At 29.7% G+C, this 11,820-nt stretch overlaps 1 protein-coding gene across 3 annotated transcripts in view; it reads right to left on the reverse strand.

Annotated features, from left to right (window-relative positions):
• Nucleotides 1-11,820, reverse strand: part of LOC106683743 (N-deacetylase and N-sulfotransferase sfl) — a gene marked incomplete at its 3' end in the record, with an annotated part of 703,925 nt that overhangs the window by 556,501 nt on the left and 135,604 nt on the right. The window contains 1 exon segment of one of the 3 annotated variants that reach the window (XM_067044628.1): nucleotides 8,895-8,995. 3 annotated transcript variants of the gene reach the window in all.

The raw sequence follows: 11,820 nt of genomic DNA on the forward strand, positions 1-11,820 counted from the left end.
ATAATTTTTATTTTGGTAATTTCAAATAAATGAGAGGGAAGCCGCCATGACGATAAGCCATCTTGAAAGCACACACATAACGGAGGCTCGACGCAGAAACGAATACCAAACTCAAACTATGAATAATTCATGACTGTAATTAAACAGGCAGCTAACATGAGCCATAAATCAAGAGCCCGATTAAAATGTTTAATATTTCATTGCAATGCAGACATGACAAGCAAATGTAAGCGGCAGGGGGTGGGGAAGAAACAAAACAACCCTCGCGTTACAATAATTCCACCGACAATCAGAGATGCAGAGCTGGGCGCCTCTAGGCACTACTAGCTTAATGAAATACTCAACTCTATACAAGAAACAAGAGAGTTTTGAATACTCAAGAGAAAATAAAGGGATGTGAAATTTATTTATTCTATACCTGAAAGGCTTATAAGTTTATTTTCTTAAGAAAGTAGTGAAATAATATAAAAAAATAATTATTAGTTATATTAATTAATGAAGTAGTGTTCTAGCACTTCTTATATTACTAGCAATTAATCATTTTAAGCATTTATGTTTTTCCAATATTTCGTGGTAGCGCCCCACATTCAAGAAATTAGATAACCCTTTTTTTCTTTGCATTCATAAAATCATCAGTACCACTATATGTAGTGTAAAATTGACCCACACATTTTCCTTTAAAAATAAACAAATTGATAAAAATTTCGGCTATAAATAATTATTTTAGATTAAATACAAATTTAACTTACCTACATCAGAGCCTCCAATTATATTTTTAATTATAATCTTCCAAACGTTTATATATCAACTTTTGACAGAAAACTTCTCAATTATAATAAAACATACAAATAAATATTTTTAAAAAAAATTAAAAATAATTAGATGAATCTCAATTAACAAGAATAAGAAATAATATATAAAAAAGAATGGGCCGTTTGTAGCTCAGTTGGTTGGGCGCCAGTCTTACTAATTTGTGATCTACTGGCGGTCCCGGTTCGAATTCGGCCTAGGGCGTTGACTTTTTTCATTGATTGGCGGTCACACAAAATGAAAATTTTGACCCCCAACCATGGTTAGGCAGTATAGGACTCCTATGGGGAAGTCTTATGCACCAAAAAAGACAATGGTAACATTGCATGTTCTCTATTTACCGTCATTTTTAAGTAATAATTCTACAAACATAGCAAATAATATAAAATTAAAATGATAATAATTTGAGAATCAAATGTGTTTAAGACTACAGGGCTTACATAAAAATAATAAAGAAAACAATGCGATGAGAGAAAATTGGCTAACAGTTGAAGTTAATTTATAAATAAAGAATGTTTTATTATAGATGATTTTAGAGATACAAAGAAATTAATGTTCATGTAATTCCCTGAAGGTTTGGACCCAATAGATGAAGTACTATTGGGTCCAAACCTTCAGGGAATTACATGAACATTAATTTCTTTGTATCTCTAAAATCATCTATAATAAAACATTCTTTATTTATAACTTAACTTCAACTGTTAGCCAATTTTCTCTCATCGCATTGTTTTCTTTATTATTTTTATGTAAGCCCTGTAGTCTTAAACACATTTGATTCTCAAATTATTATCATTTTAATTTTATATTATTTGCTATGTTTGTAGAATTATTACTTAAAAATGATGGTAAATAGAGAACATGAAATGTTACCATTGTCTTTTTTGGTGCATAAGACTTCCCCATAGGAGTCCTATACTGCCTAACCATGGTTGGGGGTCAAATTTTTCATTTTGTGTGACCGCCAATCAATGAAAAAAGTCAACGCCCTAGGCCGAATTCGAACCGGGACCGCCAGTAGATCACAAATTAGTAAGACTGGCGCTCAACCAACTGAGCTACAAACGGCCCCATTCTTTTTTATATATTATTTCTTATTCTTGTTAATTGAGATTCATCTAATTATTTTTAATTTTTTTTTAAAATATTTATTTGTATGTTTTATTATAATTGAGAAGTTTTCTGTCAAAAGTTGATATATAAACTTTTGGAAGATTATAATTAAAAATATAGTTGGAGGGTCTGATGTACGTAAGTTAAATTTTCATTTAACCTACTATAATTATTTATGGCCGAACTATTTAGAAATTTGTACTTTACCCCTATGTAGAAATTTGAAAATTGACCCAATAGTACTTCATGATTTTTATTTTTTTCAGGAGGCTACACAAAGAGGAATTATGGAACATAACGTTTGTTAAAAATATTTATTATTATATTTAAGCAGTTGCTAAACGATCCTAAGAACGTTTTCCCACAACATCGAAAGGAACATGGGGTCAAATATTCTGAAAGACGAATTTTCAGCACTAACTATAATGCATCCTACCTTGGAAGGTGTTACTAGCACTAGAAAAGACGTCTGAATGTAGAATTCATTCATATGAATGCGATTAATCACAAGAAAACGTAAAAGTAAGGTAACACATTTTTCATTTCTTGGAAATATAAAGAAATTTAATATTAATATTCTAGCTATCTCTATAATACAAACAAAAAACAATTTTTAAGGACTAATAGAGAAGCTTGGGATATTTTAATTATTTTCGCAACCATTTCTCCATGCTTTCTAATCACTAACGACATTTAAAAACGTTTTAGTGCACATGTTGATATAACATAAGAATCTTAATTAGTAAATGTAAATTAATATTAAATTATTTATAATATTAATCGATAATAGCTGTATGCATAGCTCACAGTGATGCGGAGGTTTGGTTATGTAGTGGGTGAAGAAATAGATGTTGTTTAAAGGAATAGATGAAAGAGAATTGACGTGGAGGTAGGGAGAGAATTCGAGGAGGAGGTTACATGTATAAGGATTTGATAAAGGAGGCGGTTCTATGAGATGGCATATATAAATCGATTGGTTGGGATCTGGTGTTTAATGAATGGATCGTAGGAAGTATATAGGTCGGTTTTTTAATTATAAAAACTTGGAATAGGAAAACACTAAGGAGGTATTGCCTTTGGGAGGTTGGATAGAGCCACTTTAACTCGGTATACAGAATTAGTTACAATGCTAATTTAGTTTAATTTTACACAATTATAGCATTAAATAATCGCAAAACAAGAATGTGGTAACGCTTATTTTTGACAAAAAAATGGTTAAATAAACGTTGATATTTGAGTGCTTCTAGTAAAAACTGAAATGAATATCTCAGATCTCTTTAAAAGTTTAAAATACTTGTTGTTTCTTCTTTAATAATTTAAAATATTCGAATAAGTTACTAAAAGCTGACTGACATTTTAGTAATCTATTCCAAAGCCGGTCTCATATATTATTTACATTTTGTAGAAGCTTAACCCGACGGACTATCGCCTGCCTTCAAACTTAAATCGTTAATCATACCTAATCCAAACACTGCCCTTATTGATTTTGAAGATCCCTTTGTTGTGGGATAGGAGAGTTCTGGAATGAGCTTCAAGCTATATCCCAGAGATTATATAAATCTATTTGAGCCAAATAAACTATATACACCAGACGAACAATTAATGTTTCATGTAATTACTATTCATTTTAAGGATTTCATTATGAAACATAAGCTTTAAGAAAAAATTGTAATAATATTAACATTTTAAGCCCCACTAAAAGGATTAATGTATTTACCCACATTGTGAGTAGAAAAAGAACTATCGCTTGTTAAGTTAAATTTTGTGCAGTATTTTATAATTTTCTTTTTTTGCACAGCATTTTATAAATTGTTTATGTTCCTGAAATTTATAATGAATTAGCAAATGATTTACTATAAAACTTGACAATATGAATATCTTCGCAGTGATCAGAAAAATATTTTCTAGGGTAAGGTTGCAACATCGAAACATAAATATAGCTGTAAGAACGAATATGATGAATGAACGTTTAATAAAGTAAGTTATTTTTGTTTAAATACTAATAAAATATTCTATTAATATTGTTCGAGACTGGTTTTATAATTCAATTAAAGTAAATGATATCCATTATGTCCTAAAACTCTTTATTAGTAAGTCGTTTGAACGTTTCAGCCAACCTGGTCACCTTCAAGGAAAATATCAACCATAATTTTACAGCATCTTATCAACTATTAACATTTTTTAGGCTATTCTGCCCAGGTCTAATATAATATAGTATATCTAGATATATTGGTCACTTTTTTATTTAAATATAAATACTTTTAATTGTAAATAATCTCAACACTACTATCAATCACTTATCAACAATAATATTTGATTTTAATTTAATGATAAGTAATATTTTTATTATTTTATCGAATAAACTAATGAAAATGAATGAAATTCCGAAAGGACCCCGGTTACAACATTCAACGCAGTCTCTCTAGAATGCTTCCTGAACTTAACAGTTGAAACTACAACAAGAGTGGAAGGACAAATGGAAACAAAATAAATCAGAATTAAGAGAGATAAAGGGAACCGTTGTGAATGGAAAACTTCAAACAGAGAATCAAGAAGAAGCTGTCCTCTGGCAGTGCAATTGTTACTAAGATATTATGGTATTCTAGAACGATAAAATACTACTAAGCAAAATTTACATTTATAAAACAGATTTAAGGCATCCCAACAAAGTGGAAGAAAAAAAATCCGGTAACGAAAAATTCCACAAAACAAAGTTACATTTTTTAACTTAAAAAAATCTATTTCAGAGTTCGCGATGAAAATGAAGTCAATGATAGTAAAGGCAACTAATTAAAAATAAATGAAGAATATAAAAATTAATATATTACATATTTGTTAAAGTCATCAAATACTAACAAGTAGTTTAACAGCATATTAATTAATGGAAGGTTATTGATGATTGACCGTGTGTATAGATGAATGGAATATGGTGCGGTCAAAAAAACTCAAATAGTAAATAATTATACTACGGATGTCAAAGACAGACTGACTTTCCGTCAGTACAGCCCTGCAACGTGGGGCAGAACGTTGGCTCAATAAAAATAGTATAATTATTTACTATTTGAGTTTTTTTTTTACCGCACCCGGACCATATTCCATTCATCTTCACATATTAATTAATATATTCTATTTAGGCTTTCATTTAAAATGCCGCACAAGCGTAAAGCAATTTAACAGAACAAGCAAGTAGATACAGTTTAGTTAAAGCTAAGAAAATTCAGCAATATGAATTTAATGTTTATGAAACATAAATATTATAGAAAACACTCATAGTTATAAGGAAATGATCCTAATTAGGACCCAATCAGTGACCAGTTTTTCTCAGGTCCACAACTAAGAGGAAACCCGAGGAAAGTAGATCGTAATAGCCATTAAATTTTAGCTCAGTTAATCAATATCGTTGTTCTAGCTGTAAATCAAAAATAATGCAAGCTTCATAAGCGTTACTATGAATACTGTATTTATTTATTAGTAATTATAGTACTTACTTAAGAGTTTATTAATTTTCAGTAAAATAATTAACGCATGTGATAATTTAGTAATATGTTTCGTCTTCACAATACCTACCTTAAGCCATATATTTATATTATTGACAAAAATAGAACATATCAAACAGAGATAGCTAGGGGTATATTGTATTATTATGCTATCGCCCCGGACTCAGCTGATGGCAGACTGTTTATTTTTCTATTTAGAAGCTAATAATAACAATACTATTATTGAGAATTGCGATATGATATAATTAAACGAGATGGATGCATTCAAATAGATTACATTTCTCTAGGGGTCGAAGTTATTGAACTGACAATCATTTACATTGTTTTGTAGGGAGGGAATCCACATGAATCCCTTGTCGAGATGAACATAACATATACCAGATCAGTTCTAATACATGCGATACATTATTGTAGATTCCAAGAATATTGGATACTGTACCATTACAGTAAATTAATCATAGATAAAATTAGATGTATCATCAAATTGACATGAAGCATTTAATTCATTTCAATGCTGTTGTAATTTAATCTAAACTCATGGTCGATGTAGCTTTACCATTCAAAGCTGCAAACATATACTTGATTCAAAACAGGAATACCACTTATTAGTTCGTAAATAAAATCCGATATCACCTCCCTAAACCTACTCTTTCTTATACACAATCTATTTATCCTCTTAATTAAGAAATTGTTCTTCGTTTAGACTAAGCGACGAAGTTTCACGCCCAAGAAAGATCAGTAGAGATAATAATAGTTTTTGAGAATTTTTACTTCTAATGATTTGGGAAATATGTGCGAAGTAACAATCATCACTTTCATTAAACCATGTCTAATCACCTATCGTTTCTTTTAGATAATCTAAAATTATATATAAAAATAAATCTCTTGACACATTTACACATATTCTCTGATACGTATATAATCGAAATCATTGCCGTATCTAACGTTGATCATAATCGTGATGTATCTTGTTTTCGCTATTTATTTAAAAAGCTGTAATTGCAAGGACATTTTAAGTTTTTTTGAAAGCAGACTTTGTTTTTGTTGAGGAACATCAAAGGCGTCCCAGATAAATGATTTCATTTAATGACTTCGATTAAATTATCAATATTCTAAAAAAAAAAAAATCTAAATTACTCCTAAATATCACACAATATTTTTACTGTAACCTTATAAAATCCCTTATTTTTCCTCTACGCTGACTACAGGTTAATGTGAATTTGGGGTTTCTGTTTAGCCCATGTTTAACAAAGACTCATGACCTCCTTCCTCCACTTTATTTCTAGATCACATTAAATCTCATCAGTTGTTCACTGGGTTGGAAGAGGTTATTATTCAGTAACCAGAACCAGTAATGAGGATTATCATTTCATGATAAACATTTTCTTTCTCATTGTCCTGTAAACATGTTTCTAAACCTCCAATTTCATAAGTGATTAACAGTTATTTACTGCTAATATCTCGTAAATATAATGGATAAGTTTGATTATTTTAAATTAAGCGATTACCTACGTACCAAATCGTTTTCTTGAACGATTCTTAGGTTGATGCTTTTTACCTTTTGTTGTTTTGTTTTTTTAATTAACAAGAACTTTTTGTTCAAAACAACAATGATTTCCTAAAATATGATTTTTCAAAAATAAACTTTAAGACAAATAAATATAAAACAAATATTTTATTCAATTTTTATACCTAAAAATAAAAGATTAGAAATACTTGATGACCAAAATTAGACCTCGACAATTTTCGAAAAACAAAGCCCAAATACAACAAATGATTTAAGACTTATTTGCCAGCTCTTTTAGTTTCTGTGTATTATGTTGTAATAAATAATATTGTTATTTTATAGAATTAACTAAAAAAACAAACAAATAACTTAGTGCTAAGTGGCCCAATCCTTAATTAAGAAATATATCCCCAACTTCCAAAATAGAGAATCGGAAGGGAATCAACATTCTTTTAGATGAATCATTTGAGAGCATGATTCTTCCAGCGGAGTCGTCTCTTAGATTCCATTCCCAATTCAAATAATCATTCTTACTTATAATAAATTATTTTCTATAAAATTGTCTTATCTTTCGTTACTCAGGCGAAATCCATCTTTGTATCTCCTCTATTTACAACTTCTCTTTATGAACATAGCTCCCTCATTCTAACCAAATTAACAAGAATTGTAAATATTACGAGAAAGGAAAGATAACATCAATATAGGTGATGAAAAAATCTGTCTATTTTTAATTGTATTACAAATTGCTAATTCAAAAGGTTTGAATAAATTGAGGAGTGAATGAATTAAATGAGAATTAATGAATAAGTTGAGAAATTCAGGAAACGCTTAAATAAGTGTAAATTTTTCTTAATCAAAAAAATGAAAACAGCTTTGTTACTTAATGGTGGTAATATAATTAAGGTTTTAATCAGAAATATTCAATCGAAACAAAAGTACAAAACACAATTATATATATTAGATATTGAATATTCAACAAGTGTATAAAACAATTATCATACATGCAATGCATACAAAGTTGAGTTGTACTGTCGATATCCAATCGCATTCATTTAACTGAAATTGATTAAACAAAAACAAACCCGTAAATTAATTAATAATTTAATTATATACATACATAACCTTAATCGAATACAGTGGAAAATAAGATAAAGTGACCGCGGTATACATGAAAGTTCCATGGGAAGAATATTATAAAGTTACCGAACATAACGACCTCACCGGTGGAATGTGGCGCTAAATCTCAGGGCAATAAATTGGGCCAAAGAATGTCTGCTGACAGTAACTGTTTCTTCGGAGGCAATAGGAATAAGATGCGTCATTTACATGCTGTCGCATCGCAGTCATTTCACAATGCAAATAATAGACACAGTTATTGATAAGTAATAATAATAATAATAATAATAATAATAATAATAATAATACAGTGAGAATGTTATGAAAAAGGGAAAATAGGTTTCAATCTCAGAAGGAATTCGGCATTGAAATGTGGAGTAACACAGATTCCTTATCAAAACACGTGGTGATATAATCTCTTACAAAACGTGCACAACATGCAAAACGCACAAACAGAAATGTATACAACTATTACAATACTTCCTGTAATTCAATGTATAATTTATTTCATGACTAAAATACAGCTAACCTCGTTATACAATTCTATAATAATGAAAAATTATTTATATTTCATTTTTCCAAGAAGAAATAATATCAGTAGGAATATAGCTACGGTAATGGTGATGATCAGGTTGTCATAAATACGAGATAAATAAAATTAAAGAAAAACGTCAATGGATGCAATTGTATTAATCTTCAAAGTTCTATCCCATGAGCAGTAAGGATAGACACTAGACTAAAACACGAAGAGATGGTTTATAGTTTGACGGGTATATACGTATATATATATACTAATGAAAGAAGCGGCCTGGTATATACTAGAAGTAAATATACAAGACATATACTATACTAACTGTCGTTAGCCGAGAGAAGTATCCTACCCCTACGACGACTGAAAGAGGAATGACACAGAGAGGGCACACACTACGACACCAACCAGGCACAGTCCTTGCGCGCTACTGAGCTGGTGGGGGCCCGTCGGCAACTCCCACCACTCCAGGTGAGCTCAGTCCCCAACAGGTACACGCTCCTGCTCTTCTACTTCAATGCAAAATATACTCAATCTATTAATTATTTAATTAAAAACAGAATGTAATAATTGTAATTTTGTAAATATATGGGTCAAATTTATTGTTTACAAATAGTACAAGAGCCCAAGAGGAGAAAAAAAAGGCAGTAATCTCACCCCAATTTTTGATTACTTTAAAAAAAACTATGTATAATTACCAGTCAAAATTGATGAGTGTGCCAAGTATAGGTAGGAGGGATAAAAAAATAGTGGCTGTTCAAAGCGATAAAAAAAAATAATTTTTCATTCGGAGCTCTATGTCTTAAAAATTAGGAACAACAAAAGAAACCCAACAGAGAATGTCATTTAAAGAAAAGTAAATTTGCTAAAATATGAGCCCTAATAGAGTTATTTATGTTAAATATTTTTCGAAATATAGCTTTTAAAAAAGCAACGTTTCAGAAAAATGTTGTATGGGACGTAACGTAGTAGATCAGTCACTAGTTAGTGAATTTATTTTGAAAAGAAAAACCTCAAAAACCATTTGACGTACAGATGTCTATTAGCACTCAAATTAAAGCTAGTTTTATGAGCTAAAAAGTAGTTAATGATGTTTTTCTTCGTAGGAGTAATAGTTTATATGAAATTTGCTAAAATAAATTGTTATAAAAATTATAGTTTTTCAGACAAATTTCATTTGCCAAATTTATATTCATATGTGAATATCATAAAAACTACTATCCCTACGAAGATAAGTGTCATAAACTACTTTATAGAAAGTTAAATTTCCTTTATTTTGAGTGTTGGCAGACATATGTGCGTCTTATAGATCTAGAGATGTATTTTTTCAAAATCCAACATTTTATACGAACAACTAGAAATTAACATTTTGTGAGATTATTTTGTCAAATATCATAAAAACTACTACTCCTACAAAAATAAACATAATTTACTATTTTGTAGTAAATTTAACTGGCTTTAATTTGAGCGCGTCCGATGGTTTCTGAAATAAAGTTTTTCATAAATCAAACTTATTGTCCGAACAACTATAAATCAATTTATTTTAGCAAATATCATGAAAATTACTATTTCTACGAAGGTAAAGGTCATAAACTTCTTTATAGTCCATTAAACTAGCTTTAATTTGAATGCTAATAGACATATGTACGTCACATTTTTCCTGAGATATAGATTTCTCAAAATAAATTAACTAACAACTAATCTTTCAGTAGATTCTCGAGAACTATTGGACGTAAATAGCTCTTTTAGAGCTAATATTTCAGCAAATTTACTCTGCTTTAAATAATGTTCTCTTAGATTTTCTAGTGCTGTTGTTAGTTTTTAAGATACAGAGCTCTGAATGAAAAATTAATTTTTTTTTAAGGTTTTGAAACAGCCGCCATTTTTTATTACCCCTACCTATACTAGACAGACTCATTCATTTTGACTAGTTTTCATTAAAGCAATCAAAAATTGGGGTGAGATAACTGCCTTTTTTTCTTCCCGGCTCTTGTACTAAAATATGTTATTATTATTTCAATCTTTTAGTTTAATTAATTTCATTCATTTAAGGTAGCTCATGGAAGATTTTGAAATAACTACTCTGTGGGGTGATTGCACAAGTGAAAATAAGTGATTTGATCAAATTCCTTAACTGTTTTAGTGTAAATATAAAATAATATTGTTTAGATATTAAAAGTATTTATTTGGTAGATTGCAGGAAATCATCCTTATTTGGAGGTCAAGAATTCATGAAGAGTTCTTGTGAACAAAATAAAATACAATGTAAAAAAAAAGATGTGGCTGTAAGAAAACTTATATAGTTTGTGACTTGAGATGCATTAACAACATGTTTTAATAAAAATGAATTAACGTTATTTAGTAATTATATTAATTAAAAATGTTAAACATTTCACTAAAAATATCCTCTATATATCATCTACTCTGTATTTAATGACATGATTTCCTAAGTAAATACTTTTAATACCTAAAAATTATTTTACTTCACTTTAACGAACGAAGATGGCCACATACACAGGAAACACGAACTCCCAACAGTGAGCGAATTCATCACACGGAGGAACATCAAATTCTTTAACAGCCACCAACATTGTACTGACGCCCCATTCCAGACATTACACTAACAGGATGCTCACTAACTAACTATTGATATCACGAAACCTGTAGAGCTCCGTAATCAGACATCATAAATAATCCCTACATAAATTTTCATTACCCCTTGATATCAACAACTACACACCCATGGGCTGTGGGAAATAAATAAAAAATATTTTTTCATCTATTCATTAAAACAGTTACATATACATATAAGTATAATAAAACAATCTGTACCGCTACAACCCATGAAGGGTCACGGATGCAGTAATTTGTAAGTACTATTACTGGACCAATGGGTGTGCAAGGAGGTGATTTGGTCAGAATAACAATTTTAAATAAAATTAAAATAAATTTGACTTATTCTTTCCCCTGAACAAATTTAGGTCATTGATACTGCTACTGTTAAAGGAAAGTGTCGAGCCAACCAATTTGAACATTGTTTCATATGAATTTTTACATTTAATTTATAAAATTACTTACTAATCCATTTATTTATAACCTATACAATGTATAACAATGAAAATCTTTAGACGTGAATATACCCCAAAAAAGCGTTAACAGAAATACCTTCAAAGGGACAGAAATACCTTCTTTTTTGATCAGACCAATCAGCAGCATCATCCTTTGTAACAAATGACTCAACGTTCAAAATT

The sequence above is a fragment of the Halyomorpha halys genome, unplaced genomic scaffold (genome assembly GCF_000696795.3).
Source record: "Halyomorpha halys isolate HHAL.00 unplaced genomic scaffold, Hhal_1.1 Scaffold511.1, whole genome shotgun sequence".
Taxonomy (NCBI): domain Eukaryota; kingdom Metazoa; phylum Arthropoda; class Insecta; order Hemiptera; family Pentatomidae; genus Halyomorpha; species Halyomorpha halys.